At 49.6% G+C, this 17,942-nt stretch overlaps 1 protein-coding gene across 4 annotated transcripts in view; it reads left to right on the top strand.

Annotated features, from left to right (window-relative positions):
* Positions 1 to 5,881: 5,881 nt before the first annotated feature.
* The window catches only part of ZC3H7B (zinc finger CCCH-type containing 7B), a 55,996-nt gene continuing 43,935 nt past the window's right edge, over positions 5,882 to 17,942 (top strand). The window contains exons 1-2 of one of the 4 annotated variants that reach the window (XM_087448861.1): positions 5,882 to 6,243; positions 12,094 to 12,225. The gene's annotated coding sequence lies outside the window, so the exon portion shown is untranslated. The remainder of the gene's footprint in view (positions 6,244 to 12,093; positions 12,226 to 17,942) is intronic. The other 3 variants (XM_087448862.1, XM_014793246.2, XM_004437902.3) reach the window with 3 other exon arrangements.

The following is a 17,942-nucleotide window of genomic DNA, read 5'->3' as shown; positions in this document are numbered from 1 at the left end:
AGCAAAACTTGACTGTATATTAGATAATAGTATTGTATCAGTGTTAAATTTATTGATTTTTATTATTGTACTGGATTATGTAAGAGACTGCCCTTGTTCTTGGGAAATATATGCTGAAATAATTAGGGGCATGTCTGCAAGTTACTCTCAAATGGTTAAAAAAATGTGTACATATATTTATAGGGTGCAAATGTGGCAAACTGTTAATAATAAGTGAATCTGGGTGAAGGGTATTTGGGGGGGAATTTGAACATTTTTGCTACTTTTCTGTAGGTTTGAATTTTTTTTAGAAACACAAATAGCTTTTTTTTTTTCTTTTCACAAAGAACTTTTTAACCCTTATATAAATAACGTGTTCATTATAAACACTTCAACCAATACAGAACAGGATAAAGAGAAAGTAAACATTACCAGGAAACTCTAGCACCTAGAGATAATCACTGTCAACACGTGTGGCCTTCTTTTCCAAAGTTAACTCTCACAGCTCGGCCCACACACATGCTTTTGCTTCACCTGCGATTCAGAGTTAAATATATTATGTGCCAGATCCTTTCACACTCAGCTAATTTAATCTTTACAACCACAAAGGAAGTGGGCATCATTACCACCCTTCCCAGCACAGAGATGAGAAAAATGAACCTGGTTCACGGTTCACACAACTACTGAGATGTGAGTCCTCTCTTCACCCTCCCTCTCCTTCTCTGCCTACAAGGCCCATATCAAATGCCACCTCCTCTGGGAAGCTTTCCTACAGAACTCCAGTCAGAATAAGTCACCTTCTTCTGGGACTCCATAGCAAGCTGAAAGCCCCCTCAGCAGTTGGTCTGCGGCTCTGAGGGCTTTTTCACAGTTAGAGATAACAGTCTTGTTAACAGTATTCTTGGCAGCTTCCTTCTCAACCTGGGAGAGCCTCGAGGACAGGTACTGTATCCTTCTTGGCAGCATCCTCTCAGGGCCTCGCCTGTCATAGGTGCTTCAAGTTTCCTCATTTGAACTGGATTCCAGTCAGGGTCACCGGACATTTGCTTAAAATGATTCATCATCTGAGAGGCTGAAATGCTCCCAATCAGGCCCGATTCTATTCCTGTGCTGGTTACAGCTAGGACTGGTCAAATCAGTCTGATTTTCCTTGGGGTGATCTCCAGGCTCCCTTTTCCAGTTTTACTTCCTGAGACTTTCCCTGGCCCTCTGATGGAAACCTCCTGAAGGGGAGAGGAAGGCAGGTGGTAGGACATCTTAGACCATCTTCCCCTTCCTCGTCCAGCTGATGGATCATAGCGTTTTTCAGAACTGGAAGGGAATTCTTAGCAGAAACTCAATAGCCTTCAAGGGCCAAGGAGGTAATAGGAGGTAATGGGGGCCCGGCCAGGCTCGTGGAGAGCCAGAGAGTAGATGTTCTGCCTAAAAGTGTTCACATTCACAGCTAAAAATCACAAACCCAGCCTGACAGCACCCCTTAGCAATGCAGATTCCGTTTGGATCTAGATTTTATCTCAAAAACCTTTAAAATGGGGAGACTGGGTTTAAAAAGGAGAAGGGGGTTTGCACAGTGAGTCAGAAGAGTCCAGAACCATGAGTGTTTCCAAGCAACACATTTGTCATCTTCTCTCCCTCTCTCCTTCCTTTCTGCAACTCTCTTTCTCTTTCAAGTATCACCTGAGAGCTAGTCGGTTTGCCTGGCCCAAGAAGTGGAATCATTGCCTTTGTCAGATGGATAGCCATCTTAGGCCACCTCTTTCGTCTTTTCAACAAATGAAGAACTGAGGCCCGGAGAGGTCAAATAACCCACCCAAAATACACAGTAATTTAGAAAAGAGATAGTAGAAGCCAGATCTCTGGGACCCTTTTCAACACGCACACAAAACAAGTCACTTTGTGAGTGTGAGCAGGGTATGGGGGGAGAAAGGAGGGGGGGTGTTCCAGACCTTTCTCTCTCTGTTGTGCAGCTTTTTATAAAAGAATGTTTTGAAGAGAAAAGCAGGCTGCCTCTGATTAGTTTGGTTTACGTTAGCTGAGTGTTTTAAATTCCATTCTGGTGACTGAAAACAAACTTAATTGCCAATCGTAAATGGAATAAATAACAATATTTATGCTGGTTTCCTGAAGAGCTACCAAGGCTGCAGACTTGCCATTTAGTCAGATCAAAAACAAATGCCTGAAGTATGCCAGGCACGTGAGGAATGTGGAGAGAAATTCCCAAGGTCCAATCGGGTGCTCGCCTTGGGCCCCTGGAGAGAGGTGGGTGGGCCTGGCCTACTAGACTTGCAAGGGAGCCTGCCCCTTTATCCCCAAGGGTCACCTCCCCTGGTGGGAGGGGGTGGCTACATCATCTATTAAAGACAACTCAAACCACATTCTCCCCTGGGTTCAAGCCCAGGGCCCCCTTAATTATTTTTTTAACCTCCATAAACAACCATAATTAAAAGAATTCATTCACTCCACAAATAGTTATCAATCATCTACTATGTACCAGGCACTGTTCCAGCTTCTGAGAATCCAGTGATGAATGAAATAGGAAAGGATGGTGTCTGCTGAGGAGCTTCAATTCGAGTCTAACATTTATAGAGGGTTTCCCGGTACCAATTGCTTTTGGTAGATTATGTTCTCTTTTAATAATTCTTTTGTTCCAAAATGGAAATAATTTTTTAATGAAAATTGACAGTAATGTAAAAAACATTAGTATAAATGCAAAAGAGCATAAAGAAGAAAGTTAAAAATTACCTGTTTTGTTTTTAACCAAAATGTGATGTGGATTGATGGGTGGATGGATGAATATGTGAGAAAGCAAATACAGCAAAATGTTAACAATTGTATAGTTCTTTCAGCTTTCTGTATGCTTGAACATTTTCATAATAACATGTTGGGAACCATGTTTTATCCTCTGCATGTCATCTACTGTATTACAGTCTGGTGGCTATCTCAGTCTCTAAACTCCTGAGTCCTCCTCTTCTCTTTTTTTGAGTCACCTTCACCTTTTTTTTTTTTTTTAATTTTTATTTTATTTTTTATTTTTCCCCCAAAGCCCCAGTAGATAGTTGTATGTCATAGCTGCACATCCTTCCAGTTGCTGCATGTGGGACACAGCCCCAGCATGGCCGGAGAAGCGGTGCGTCGGTGCGCACCCGGGATCCGAACCCGGGCCGCCAGCATCGGAGCGCACGCACTTAACCGCTAAGCCACGGGGCCGGCCCTCAACTTCACCTTTGAGAGTCTGAATTCTATGGACTGTTTCCCAGAAGAACGTATTATTTATTTGTTTATTTTTTTGTGAGGAAGATCAGCCCTGAGCTAACATCCATGCCAATCCTCCTCTTTCTGCTGAGGAAGACTGGCTCTGGGCTAACATCTGTGCCCATCTTCCTCCACTTTATATGGGACGCCGCCACAGCATGGCCCGACAAGCAGTGCCTCGGTGCGTGCCTGGGATCTGAACCCAGGCCGCCAGCAGCAGAGCGCGCACATTTAACCGCTGTGCCACGGGGCCGGCCCCCTTATTTATTTTTTAATCACACACTTATCAATGCTCTGTATGCAGGAACTCACTTAATCTTCACAGTGACCCTGTGGAGAAAGTACTCTTACTATCCCCAACCTAAGCCTCGAGTTGTGCATCTATCTTCATGGTCCTTCGCTAAATCCCAAGTTAAGATTCCTTGCTGGAGGGCTGGGACTTGGGACTATACTGGAGCTGTGGGGACATGGGGTTTCTCTGCAGTCCCAGGACCCAGCATGGGGCCTGGCAATGAATGTTTGCTGAGTGAGTGAATGAACACGGCGGCACATGGTCACACCTAAGGTTGCCATGCGTTCCAGCTCTCCCCAGGAGATAACGAGGCATTTCTGGGGGCCGGGCCATGGCAGGCCTAAGCCTGGAGTAGGAGGTGCTGACTGGAGAAGGGATAACTGAACCATGTACCTGGCAGTTCCTCAAAGGTCAGAGCATGAATGTCCGATTCCCACTCTCCAGCAACCCACTCATGCGACAGGCCCTTGGGGGTAACCAGTGATGCATCCAGATTTGAGATGTCCACATCACTGTGCAGTGGTTGGGCCTGACAGGTGGACAGTCTGAATTCTGTCTCTGCCTCTTTCTTAGCTGCGTGACCTCAACCAAGTCACTTAACTACTTTGTGTCTGTTTCTTCACCTAAAAAAGGTAAAAACAATCCCTACCTTACAGGGTTTTAGGGAGAGTAAGAGAATCAACATGTGCAACATGCTTAGCTTATAGTAAACAAGAAGTGGTGGCTGTTACTGCTGTATCGGCTTTAATGTGGGGACATAGAGCATTGCTGCCCAACGACATTGGGGCTTCCCAGAAAACAACCTGCTGGTGTCAGCCTTGGAGTCTTTCTCTCCAAAGCACCACTGCCTCTGGTTGGGTCTTGTAAAGGCCCATTTACCATCTAAGGCAGCTCGGACAGTTTAACTAGTTGATGCCAAATTGGAGAGACGGGAGGCTGATGTCTAACTGAATCCCCCTTAAATGATGGGCAGTCCTCTTTTAAGGATATGTGTTATTCTACTGGCAGCCTGGGATGGTGGAATCACCACATCATTTACTAGCTAGTTCATCTGAGGCAGGATGCAGTGATCCAGCGGGCCTCAGCATCCTCATCCATAAAATCGGAGTGATAATAACAATGGCGCCTAATCTGATATATTGTCGAGGGTTTCACTGTAAATTGTACAGGGGATATGGAAATGAACATGTATTCATCCCCCACCATGGGCTAGGCACTGGTACATGCCTTCCAGGTATTTCAGTGTAATCCTTGAAACAAACTTAACCTTGCTTAGGTGTTCCTATCCTTATTTTACAAATGAGGAAACTGATGCTACGAAATTGCCCGGGGTCACACAGGTAGCAAGAGGCAGAGCTCGGGACTCTCTGGGCCTGTGGCTTTAACCCACGATCTTGGGTTTATCCCAGGTGACCCAGGGATTGATTTCCCACTAAACATCAGAATCTCCAAAGGGTGCTTGTCAGAAATGCTGAATTAGGATACCTGGGCGAGGGGGACTGGAAGTCTTCATTTTAAACAAGCCCCCCGCCACAGTGAGTCTGAGGGCCACTGGACTCTGCTTTTCATTTCTGGACATAAAAGCCCATCCTCATCACGCCAGAGGCTGCCTTTTTGTTTTGTAATCTTCAAGTAGCGAGGAGAGCGAGAGCACCCACAGATGGAAGAGTTTGAGAACTTCTGAGGTGCAGGTGCATTTTTTTCTCCTTTCAAGGGTCCTTAGGGCAGACAGTGGAAAGCATAAGAGGTTGTGTAAAGTACACAGGCTCTGGAGTCAGAATTGCCACCTTGGACAGTCACTTAATCACTGAGCCTCAGTTTTCTATCTGTAAAATGGGCATGCTAAAACCAATCTTCCAGGATTATTGTGAGAATTAAATAAGTAAACATAGCCCCAAATTCTTGTCCCTCCTCGCATCCTACGGTGGGGTGACCCTGTATTTGGACTCAGAAGCTCTGAATTCAAATCCAGCCTGGCCCTGGCCAGCTCTGAGGCATCCTACTCCAGGGATGCAATACAGCTGGTCTCTCTGGTGAACCTCCCTTTACCTATTGGGTCTTCTATGTAGCCTCAAATCCTTTCTGGAAAGATCCCACACATAAAACACCAGCCAAGTGAGGTCCTGCTGCCTCTCAGAGCCTCTGGTCCTCATCCGCGAAAAGGACACAAAGCAACTAGGGTTTGGTGGAGCCTTCAGTGAAAGCACTGGAAACCGGGGGGCTTTTTACACAGATGGGGAAGGGCGGAGGCGCTGGGTTTGACCAGCGTCCGCCCAGAAATGCAGAATCGCCGTAAGAAAAAGCCCTAAAAAGGAAGGACACTTTTAGAGAAAATAAAGGTGGATTCCGGGCATGAGCTTTCCACGGGGAAGGGGGACTTCCCCGCCCCCAGGTGCGCAGCCCGCGCCGCCCACCCCGGACGCGAGGCGAGGGGAGCCGCGCTCTAGGACCCGAGGAGGCAGAGCTGCGGGGAGACGGAGCCTCCAGCGGGTGCTGCCGCGAGTGGCCGGCCGAGGGGGCTGGAAATGAAAGTAAAGCGCTCCGGAGCCACATGGACGGAGCTGCCGGGGCGGCGGCGCCGGGAGCAGGATGCGGCCGCCCGTAATTAAATAGCATTTACTCTTATTATTACTAATAATAATAACGTAATCATACCTCTAGTCATAGCATACCACTTATCGGGCTCGGCGCAGGCCCGCGGAGAGCGCAGCCCGGCCGAGGTGAGTGCTGCGCGAGGCCCGACCCGGCGGGCAGAGGCCGGGGCCCGACCGCGTCCCGTTGGCCGGCGCGGGAGGCTCGGGGGCGCCCGGGGGCCGCGCGGGGCCGGGCGGAGGCGCGGGAAACCGGGGCCAGGCCGGAGCTGCGCGGGGCCACCTGGAAAGTGCATTTTCAGAAATAAAGGAATAGCTCCCCTCTCCCCGCTTCCTCCTTTGTGGGGCTCCCCGACCCCGTGCCCTGCCCCAAAGTTTCAAAGTTATTGTGCGACCGGGGGCACCTGCCGCTGGGGGATGTGGCCGCCCCTGCAGCTCCCGGGGGGGTGCCTTGGAATTTTCTTCCGTGGGAGGCTCTCTCCTCGGCGTCCGGAGCTTCGGGGTGCGCGGATGCTTTGCGCCCCCCGCGAGGGGTGTCTAGGGGCTGGCAGGGGCGCGCCAGCGACGCCCGTGCCCTTCTTGTGCGCCTTGGCCCCGCAGCGCCGGCAGTTGCAGGGGCGAGGACGGAGGACCGCGGCCGCCGACGGGCCGCCCCTGCCGGCTGCGGCGGCCACGCGAGCCCGGGGATCCGGGGCCTGCGGCCCGGCCCGGGGGGAGGGGGCGGCAGGAAAGGGGGGCGCGGTCTGGGCAGGGGGCCATTTCCGGTCGCAGGATCCGTTCCTGGGCTCGGAGGCCTGGGGGGTCCCGATCGCGGGGCCAGGAGCGCGCGGGGGCTGCGGGGCGCCAGCTCCAGCGCCTGGGGGCGCCCCCGGGAAATGGGTGCTCGGGAGCCGCCGACCCCGGCCTGGGACCCCCGTCCTGCTTTCAGCGGGCCTCAGGGATCCCTCCGGGCCTGCTCCCTCCTTTCCCCTCTTTCCCCGAAAATCTCTCTGGCTCAGGTGTTTATAAGGTGTCTGGTTTTGGGGTCTTTCAGAGAAACAAAGCAGTTTTCCCAGGGGAAAAAAAATCGTGTAGAAACGATTCGCTCTGATAGACCCTGATGACTGTGGTGCCAACATGGCATTAACCGGGAAGAGTAGGGGCTGGGCCCCGGAATGGCGGGCTGGGGAGTCTGGGCCGGGAGTGGGCGGCTGGGGGCCCACAGCGGCTTTGTTAGGGGTTTCATTTCTCTGGGGTTGCTCACTAGGATTTTGGTTCCTAGGTACAAGACTTTGAACCCCAAGTTCTTACTTTTCCTCAGCGCCTGCAATTGATCGAGTCTCATGAAAATAGCAGAATGCAGATCCTTGAATTTTTCACACAAGTGTGATAATTATAGTACGTTTAGCAACTGTTGGACATAAAATTCCAGCGGAATCTTTGGTTCTACTACCAAGACTCCTCCCCTCTCCCTGCATACAACCGTAGCCACCGTAGTCTATTTTCCCCGTTTTCACTTCCCATAGACGTTGGACTGCAAGCTAGAAATTATGCCTGGCCAAAACAGAATTTTGAGCAGGTTTGAGGCATGGGGTGCCTGATGGGGAAGGAGAAACCTGTGTCCAGGAGGGATGAGATCTGAGGATGGGAGAGAGATTTTGTGGTCCCTGAGCTGGGATGAGGTTTGTGTTCCATGGATGCTGTGAATTCTAGGCTGTTGGCTTTTGTTTGGGATGGACAGTTAAGAATGTGTGTTTCGGTTGATTATTTGGGGCTATGAAGCTCTATAGGATGAGCTAGTCTCTTGAGTCTTAGGTATAGGAAAGTTGAGGCATCAGTAGGTTTGGATTTGAGAATTTGAAAATAATAATCCCTTAAATAGCACTTTTTAGTTTATAACAAAAGGGCTTTCACATATGCTAGCTCATCTGTCCTCCGTAGCAACCATGTCAGGTAGACATTTTTCAATGCTCATTTTCTAGATGAGAAACCTGAAGCTTAGAGAATTGAATATCTCCCTGGAAAGTCACATAGCAGAGCTAGGATTCCTGCCTGGTTTTCTGACTCCAAATCTTCACCCTTTCCCAGAGTCCTGGGCTACCTTAGCCAGTTACTTTTTAGGCACGTCTTGTGAGCATGGTGAGATGTTGTGGGGCAGGCTTGGGGTTGAGTTTGTCACTTGGAGTCTGGCTGGAAAGAGGGAAGTTAACTATAGTGAACCAATGAGAAAACAAGGAAATGCTCAATACCGGGGTCAATGCTGTGGGAGGGGAGAGGAGAGAGAGGTAGCCAGGTAACCGAGAAAAGTTAGGGAAGGTTTCCTCCAGGAAGGGAAGCTTGAGCTTGAAAGAATGGGGAGGCTTGGCCGGGGTGGAGAAGAGGAGGGAATTCCTGGGCTCACCACAGCCACAATTGCTCCTGCTCTGGGAGGTTGACGTGCGTTCTCTTTAATTCTTACAGTGGCTCTATGTGGAGTGGGCATTATTATCTCCATTTCACAGATGAAGAAACTGAGGAACACAGGACTTAGGTGGCTGGCCCAAGGTCACCCAGCTGGATTTGAACCCAGGCCTGGGTGACAGTTGAGTGGGCAAATGCAACAGAGGTGGGGCTTAAGCTAAAAGGTCAGCAGGCTCCCCAAGGCCAGGGAGTTTTACTGAACTCGCCCTGTGTCCCAGGGCCTCGGAGGCCTGGCCTAGTGAAAGTACTCTCAGGAGATTCTGAAGTGTGACTGGAGAAGGCAGAATAGTGGTGGAAGGAGGACTGGGCCCTGAGCGCAGAGATGTACGTTCAGTTCTTTGGTGCCTGCCGGGGGCCTGGCTCTGTACCTGGGAGGAGGCTGTAGCTTGGGAAGGAGACAGACATGGATGATCAGCTTGAGGTTCCCAAGGACCGGAACTGGGTCTGCTTCAGCCCTGGTGCCCCAGGCCCCAGAGGAGGTGCCAGGAGGACACGTTCAGCTATTGTGTTGTCAAAGTGAATTATGCCCCAGTGTAGAGGCGGAAGGTTTATTTTTCCCCGGGGGTGGAAGGCCTTCATAGAAGAAGTGCCAGTTGAACATTTGAAAGATAGGTTGAGAAAGGGCATTCTGAGGAGAGGCCCTGAGACGGGCAAAGGCAGCACAGTGGAAAGAAGGGACAGGCAGGTCGTCTGGTACAGCCACAGTGGAGGCAGCAGGTGTGAGTCCAGGTTCAAGTCAGGCTCTGCCACGGTGGTCCCTTGGGTTCTCTGGGCCTAAGTTTCCCTTTCTGAAAACAAGCCCTAAACTTTGATGATGTTTGATGGTAATGTGTGGAGAATCCCAGTGCCCGGGGATGGGACAGGAGACTCAGATGAAAGAAACTAGAGAGGTTTAAAATGTTTAATGATTTAACAAACACCAATCCAGCGATTACCTAGTGGCCAGGCCCTGTTGTGAGTTCTTTTTCCTGGATGAGCTTATTAATCTTTATAACAGCCCTCTAGGTAGGCACTATAATTATCCCCATTTTACGGGCGAAGAAACTGTGGCACAGAGAGGTTAAGTGGCATTGTGTAAGTGGCAGAGCTGCAGAGCAAACCTAGGCAGTCTGGCTCTTGAGTTGGCCCAGTGTGGGCCCGGGTATGGCTGGGAGGGGGAGAGGAGACTGCTGGGGCCGCAGTGGCAGACCTCAGTCAGCGGAAGGTGGAGGTGTCCTCTGAGGCAGTCTGGCTGCAACCAAAGCCCGGGCTGCAGCCTCAGTTGATGAAGTGACTGCCGTGTGTCAGCTCCCAGGAGCCTCCACAGAGGCCAGCTCCTTTCATCACATTTAATGGCCCATAGAAAATGGGCTCATTTTCCTTTCTCTGTCATCACCAGCTACGGGGCTCCTTCCTGCCTTATTTATTTCCCCTAGTAAGTCTGTTCTTACAGGCGTCCTGATGGCTTCTGCAGGTGTGTGAGCGTTGCTTCCCCGGCAGCCTTCGGAGGCCCAGAGGGAAGGGACACCAGCATTTCTGCACTCAGAACCCGTCTATAGTCAACTGCGGTTCGGCAGCAATTCCCGAGCCCTGTATCAGAGGCTGAGACACGGGGTCGACGGCAATGGTGCAGTAGCGACGGCAGCCAGCATGCATTTAGCACCGCCGTGTGTCAGCACTGTGCTTGGCCCTTTCTGTGCCTTCTCTTTCTGAATCTCTTTCTTACCAACTCTTTGAGACAGGAATGATTATTAGCAGCCCCATTTTGCAGGTGAGGAGACAGTCTCCAAGATCACACAGCAGTGGGAGAGCAGGAGTCAGAGGGAGCCAGGCCTGTTAGACTCCTGAGTCCGAGGTCTTAGCTGCCATGCAGGAGAGATGCCTTCAAGTTATTTCAGTCTCCATGAAGCTCTTTTCTTATCTGTCTGGAAATCCTAATTATCTAACATTTGTATTGTGCTTGTGTCCACAGTCCCTCATTAATCCTCATGAGCATCCTTCTAACGTAAGAATGTCCCTGTTTTTCAGAAAAAGAAAAAAACCAAGGGGTCATCCACCCTCCAGCTCTTCCTACCCTGTCTCTGTCTTGTTCCAGCTCTTCAGAAAGGGAACAGGGTGTCAGATTCCCTGTGACCAAGAGCCGTGTCTTCTGAAGTGCCAGGGTCAGCCAGCGAGCATCTATTGAGCACTTCCTTTGAAGGCCGCAGGGGAGGTCAAGGCTGTGACCTTTCTGGAGTTTTCAGAGGTTCATCTATACTCTTGTTCTCTGGAGCATTCCATGTCGTGCCCGGTCCCTCTGCAGGACAGGGAACACAGGGCAGGGAGTCCAAAGTCCTGAGTTTCATTCCCAGCTTCAGCACTTGTTAGCTGCATGATCTGGGGCACAATCATTTCATCAGTCTTGGCCTCGGTCTCCTGTTCCGTGAAATGGCCTTGCTGATTCAGTCCTGTCTGCCTTGGGTTTGCTGTGCGAGTCAAATGAAGGAACTTTGAAAGCTATGAAGACCACCTGGTGTGAGGGCGTGGTTGTGGTTGCCATGAACATTTAATAACCTCCAGAATATTCCTGAATCTTTTCAACTCCCCACCTTGATCCAGGCCTGGGTCCCTGCAGTAGCCTCCTAACTAATCTTCTAGCTTCTTTTGTCATCCATGCTCCACGCAGCAGCCAAATGGATCTTCCTGAGATTTAAATGAGACCCTGTCATTCCTCTGCTGAAAACTTTCCAGTGGTTTCCTGACACACGCAGAACAGCACTGGCTCTCCAGCGGGGCCTGCCTCGGCCTGCCTCTCACACCTGACTCTCTTCTTGGCTTGCCCTCGCTCCAGTGCTGCAGTCACACAGCCGTCTGGCTTTTCCTTGAACATTCTAAGCTTGTTCCCACCCCAGGGCCACAGCCTTTGCTGTACCCTCTGCCAGTTGCACTCGTACTCGCCTTGCATCTTGCCATGGCTGGCTCCATCTTGTCTCTTCAATGCTGCCTCCTCTGAAGGGCCTTCCCACCCCAGCCCCAGCCCCCCCTGCAGGGTTCCCATTTTCGTTTCTTTGTGACTCTTATCTCTATACTTGTTTTGTACGTTTAACACTGACCTGTGTATTTGTCTTCCCACACCTGGACAAGCTCCACAAGGCCAGGGACTTGATTAGCCTTCTTCCCCCAGCATCTGGCAGAGCCCCTCGCACAGAAAGGTGTTCTGTCGTGATGTGTTGAATAAATGAGTAATAGTAGCCGGGTGGTCCAGAGCAGTCCTTGCCAAAAAAGAGTGGCCTCGACAGAAACTGCAAAGAAATCGGTGTTGACTGATTGAAAAGCACTTACAGGATAATTTTGTGAGTTGCCAGGTGCTCTAACTGTTCCCAGTTCAGCAGAAACACAAATTTCTGACCTCCATAGTCTTGTAAGGTGGATGTCATTAGCTCCTTCTTGCCAGTGACAAACCTGAGGCTCAGGGGGTGCCCTGAAAGCTAGTGGGGGACAGTGCTGGCATTGGAACCGAGGTCTGGTGGATCCACAGCTCAGGGCTCCTTGCACTGACCCAGCCTGCCTCCTTGTCTTCAGGCGGTGAAGTGGGCAGAGCAGCCCGTGGAACTCTCTCGATGCCTGGGTGGTACAACCATGAGGATTTCTGAGCTTCTCTGAGCAGGAACAGTGACTTCTAATTGGTTAAAAGAAAGAAAGCACTCCACAGTGGTAAGCAGTCAATCTGAGCTATAGGACTATGAGTGATTTCTGGATTTTGTTTTTTAATACTTGCCCATGATTCCCAAGGGTTTTACAAGGAGTTTCTATTACTTTTCTATTTAAAAAAAAAAAAAAAAGAGTTATTGTTTAAACATCTCACTTTAGCACCACAGCTGGTGGGTTGTGACGGAGAAGCCGGAGCCTGGGTCCCTGGAGATAGAGAGGTGGGTTTGAACCCTTGCTGTGTAGTTCAGCCCCCAGGTTGTTGGGAGCATAAGACAAGATCGTGAAAGTAAAAGCCCTTTGTAGCCAGAATGCGGCAGGCGAGAGAGGATTATACTCTGCTGCTGACTCTTAGTTTGGCTGAAGGTCGGGCTGTGGGGGAGGCCGGGGAAGTTTCCTGAACTTTGGTTTCTGTTCAAGGTGGCCAGTTAAAAGAAAACAAACTACAAGTTGCTGAGGCCTATGGGCATTCCCTTTCATGGTCATTCCTTGACAGGTGGTTCCTGGTGGGGCCTGGGGCACTGCCAGGACCTCCAGCTTTCTTCCTCAGCAGCCGTGTGGCCTTGGGCAAGTCACGGACTCCTCCAAGTCTCACTTTTTTTTGTTAAAGACTTTATGTTTTTCAAGCCTCGCTTTTCTGTGGAAAGTGGAGATAATATCTACCCTTGAGATTATTGTAGGGATAAATAACATGATTCCTTAGAACAGGGCTTCTGCATCATCTCTGCACCGCAGACCTGTTGGGCGGCCTGGGGAAGCCCACAAATGCCTTCTCCGAATCCTGATTTTAAATGCATAAAGTACAATACACAGATTACAAAGGAAACCAGTTCTCTTGAACTGCAACTGGGCTTTTTTATCAATGCACTAAAAAATAAGATCCAGCAGTGAGTCTGATATAACTACCGTGACTTCGAAGTTGTGATGAGCGTGAACAAGATTTTGTTATGTCTGCAGTAGCTGAAGTGTGACAGAGTAAGAGCTGTGATTTCTTATGCCGACACTACTGTGGTTTATTGCCTACATTCATAATGGAAGGGAACGCTAAATACCAGGTAGAGGTTAGGGAAAAAAAGTTGTGAATGTTCTCTCATCCAAGTTCGTGGACCCCTGAATTCTCTCTGTGGGTCCCAGGTTCTAAACCCCTGCCATAGAAGGTGTTTGACACCCAGTGGGTGATCTCCAGAAATGAGCCGAGACCCCTCCCTGACCTCCTTGGAGCAGAGGGTCCTTGGGTGGACACACAGGGTGCATGAGGACCGTGGGGAAGGCATAACGCAGACCTGGAAAGCTGACGAGTGAGGTTGGGGACAGCAACGTTAAACCTTTGCTGGTCTTTTTGAGTAAGCCATCGGGGGCCTGGTGAGTCAGGAGAACTGCCAGGCGTGGAGAGGACATAACCTCAGGTAGTGTTCATGTGTGTGGCATGTCTGCAATCTGCACTGACTTTCATGAAACCTGGGGCAGTGAGTGCCAGGTGGGTGGAGTGTGGGCCCAGGCTGAAGGCAGCCTATGGGCGTGGGGGAGGAGCACCATTGGGTTGGGAGATGACTGTGTAGGCTCCGGAGTCGAACTGCTAGGGTTCAAATCCCAGCTCCGTCACTTACTAACTGCATAACCCTGGCAGGTTACTTCACCTGCTTGTGCTTTGGTTTTCTCATCTGTAAAATGGAGATGATAATAATAATTTCTTTTGGGGTATTGTGAGGATTAAGTATTATATGTAGGGCCGGCCCCGTGCTTAGCGGTTAAGTGCGCACGCTCCGCTACTGGCAGCCCGGGTTCGGATCCTGGGCGCGCACCGACGCACCGCTTCTCCGGCCATGCTGAGCCCACGTCCCACATACAGCAGCTAGAAGGATGTACAACTATGACCTACAACTATCTACTGGGGCTTTGGGGAAAGAAAGGAGGAGGATTGGCAATAGATGTTAGCTCAGAGCCGGTCTTCCTCAGCAAAAAAAGAGGAGGATTAGCGTGGATGTTAGCTTAGGGCTGATCTTCCTCACACACACACACAAAAAAAGTACTATGTGTAAACTCTTAGAACAGTATCTGGTAGGAGGAAGTGCTTAATAAATGATGACTGAAATCAGCATCTTCACTGTTATTCTAGGATTCATGAGACTGCTTACTCGGAATAGGTTCCTGAGCACTGTTTCTCTGTACTGCTCAGAGATGAATCAGATGCAGCTTCTGCCTTCAGGGAGGTCCTAGTTTAGGGAGAGATGGGGACATAAGCACAGAATTTCAGTTAACTAGGATAAGTGCAGTGGTTGTGGTGAGCTTGGGGTGCTGTGCTAGGATGGAGGTCAGGGAAGGAAGACTTCCTGGTGGAGGAGCCACCTCAGCTGAGCCTTCAAGAAGCACTGGGCATTAGCCAGGGTAGGAAGGAGGCAGTGGGTGTGAAGGTTGTTCCAGACAGAGCAGGCAGCCTGAATGGGAAGCTGGATGGTCCAGCGTTGCTGGAGTGTAATATTCTAGGGCAGGCCACGGGGCTGGAGGGGAGGCCAGGCCCACCCTGTGGTGCTGTGTGCCCCAGAAGAGCAGCTTGGCCTTTGTCCTCCTGGTAGTGAGAGTCATGGAAGGTTTTGTTTGTTTTTTAACTGTTTATTGACAGGAAGTTGCAAAAATAGTACAGAGTTTCCTTAACCCAGCTTCCTCTGATGGTGATACCTTATATAGCTGATGAACATTATCAAAACCAGAAAATTGGCATTGGTATATTACTGGACTACAGAGCTCAATCAGTTTGCACGTTTTTTTAAGCCCACATTCATTTGCATGTGTGCCTGCGCACACCTGGAAGGGGGTTATGAGCAGGGGAGTGACATTGGCATATATGGTAGACAGATATCCTTGACCACCAGAGGGCAGCAGATTGGAGGGGGCTCCTTGGAGGCTGTTGACACGAGATGATGAGGGCCTGCGAGATGGCTGAGGTTGTGGAGATGATGGGAGGAGCTGCGGTGTGGAGAAGTGTTTCAGAGGGAAAGGTGGAAGGAGTTGGGGATTGAGAACAGGATGATGGTTGGAGCTCTGACTTGAGTTGGTGACTAATGGAGGAGGAGCAGGATTAGGGGAGGAGCTACTGAGTTAAATGTGGAATGTGTTGAGTTGGAGGGGCACCCAGCCCAGCTGGGATGGGCATCAGGGAGGACTTTCTGGATATGGAGCCATCCGACCTGGATCTTAAAGTAGGAGTAGGAGTTGGCTAGGTGTGTGTGTGTTGGGGGCATTCCAGGTGGAGGGCCTAGGATTAGGAAAGGCACGGAGGTCATAGGCAGCCTGGTTGTTGGATATCCACGTAGCACTGCCCAGAAGGTAAGAGATATGACTCTGAAATATTGGGGAAGGGGTGAGCCTGGCAGGAGGAATAGATTGATGAGTCATCGACATGACTCCTGAGATCATGAAACGCAAGAGCTCCTGTGGGGCAAGCGTGTGCAGTGAGGAGAGCAGGACCATTGTCCCTAAACAGAAGCTCGGGGCATCGGGCTCGAGACCTGGGCAGAGGAAGAGGAGCCCCTAACAGACAGAGCAGGAACGATCAGAGAGGTGGGGAAGGACCTGACAGATGCAGCCAAGAGTCCTGGAAAAGGCGAGTGAAAACCTGCCCCTCTACTGGACTCAGCAACTAGGAGGTCCCTGGGATGGGGAGGACTCTTGGCAAGCTCCTTCAGTGGAGTGGGAGTGGGCTTGCCATGAGTTGGGGAGTGGAGTGGAAGGTGAGGATGTGGTGACAGTGTAGACAACTCTTCCCCAAAATGTGGGGGAAGGGGAAGCGAGGTTGTGCATTAGCCAAAAGGGATTTGGGATCAGAGAAGGGAAATTATTTTAGGGGTGGGGGAGATTTGAGCATGATGACAGATGAGGGGCCTTGGCGACAGTAAGGGTGATGTGATGTGTATGGGCTCTGGGGCCAGGCTGCTGGGATTTGAATCCCAGCTCCACCATGTACCAGCTGTGTGACCTTGGGCAAGTCACCTAACTTATCTGTGCCTCTGTTTTCTCTTCTGCAAAGTGAGAATGATAGCAGTCCCTATCTCTTTTTTTTTTTTTTTTTTTTTTAAAGATTTTATTTATTCATTTTATTCCCCCCAAAGCCCCAGCAGATAGCTGTATGTCATAGGTTCACATCCTTCTAGTTGCTGTACGTGGGACTCGGTCTCGCGTTGGACGGAGAAGTGGTGCCTCGGGGCGTGCCCGGGATCCGAACCCGGGCCGCCAGCATCAGAGCGCGCGCACTTAACCGCTAAGCCACGGAGCCGGCCCAGCAGTCCCTATCTCATAGGGTTGTGCCAGCCTTATGGAAGGTACTATGTGTAAAGCGATCATGACAGCCCCTGACACTTGGGAACCACTCAGCAAATGTTAATAGTGTTACCTATTATTAATTTCTCTTGGTTTCAGTTTTTCTCACTTATTTATTCAGCACTCATTCATATTGTCATTTATATAATGCCTGGGTTGGATGAGTTGATATACATTCATCCATTTCTTTTACCGCTGTTTACTGAGCACTTGCTCTGTGTCAAGCACAGGCCAGACATTGAGATTTCAAAGAGGCTGGCACAATCCTTGTCTGGTCTGATGAAGATCTGAATCTCTAAAATTCTGTCATCTCCTAACTTTTTCCAAAGTGGAAAAAAGTGTTTCCTTCCTGGTTCTCAGGTCCATGGTTTGGTCTTTTTCTCAGGAAAAACAGCCCGTGGACATTTTGGAGACCTAGAGCACCAGGTTTAAAACCAGGCTACTGGTTCCCACTTGGCCCCTGCCCTACTGGGTTGGCCTCAAGTCATCTCATTTTGGATTTCAGATTACAAGGTCAATACTTGCTTTCTGCGAAAAAATCCAAACCATGCCGAGGTATATAAAATGGAAAGGAAATTGTTGTATTGTATTCCCCCTTGGCAGATCCCAGTCCCCAGAGAGAACCAGTTAAACTGGAGAATATTCTTTCACGCTCCTTCTTTATATAAACACACATCGCACACATGTTATCGTACAACACAAAGTGTTCTGAAGTCTGCTGCTTTTTTTCTTTCTCAACTATGTGCAGCGGCGTCTCCGTGACAATACATATAGATTCAATAGCTGCATTGTATTTTCTGTGGTATGGGTATACTATAATTTAATTGATTGATTGATTAGTTCTTTCAATTTGGTGGATATTAAGGTTGCTTCTGATTTTTAACTCTTAAAAAAAAATACATCCTGGGGCTGGCCCCATGGCCTAGTGGTTAGGTTTGCACCCTCTGCTTTGGTGGCCCTGGGTTCGCAGGTTTGGCTCCTGGGCACAGACCTACACCACTCATTGGCCATGCTGTGGGAACAACCCACATACAAAATAGAGGAAAGTTGGCACAGATGTTAGCTCAGGGTGAATCTTCCTCAAGCAAAAAGAGGAAGATTGGCAGCAAATGTCAGCTCAGGGTGAGTCTTCCTCAGCAAAAAAAAAAAAAAAAAAAAAAAAAAATCCCTGTGTAAATATAATTGAGTGTTTGTGCAAGGGTTTCAGTAGGTTAAATTCTTGGAAGTGAAATTTCTGGGTCAAAGGGAAAGGACATTTTATCATTTGGAGGGGTTTTGGATGCAAGTAATAGAATTCCTACCTCAAAACGAGAGTTTAATATTTCACATAAGAAGTGAGGCAGATAAATTAACAGGGTCTGTTAATTTATCAGGTTGGACATGTCATTAAACACCTTTGGTCTTTCCAT

Source organism: Ceratotherium simum, chromosome 25 (assembly GCF_057802395.1).
Source record: "Ceratotherium simum simum isolate JZ-2026a chromosome 25, ASM5780239v1, whole genome shotgun sequence".
Classification (NCBI taxonomy): Eukaryota; Metazoa; Chordata; class Mammalia; order Perissodactyla; family Rhinocerotidae; genus Ceratotherium; species Ceratotherium simum.
This window is presented reverse-complemented; position numbering and strand designations above follow the sequence as displayed.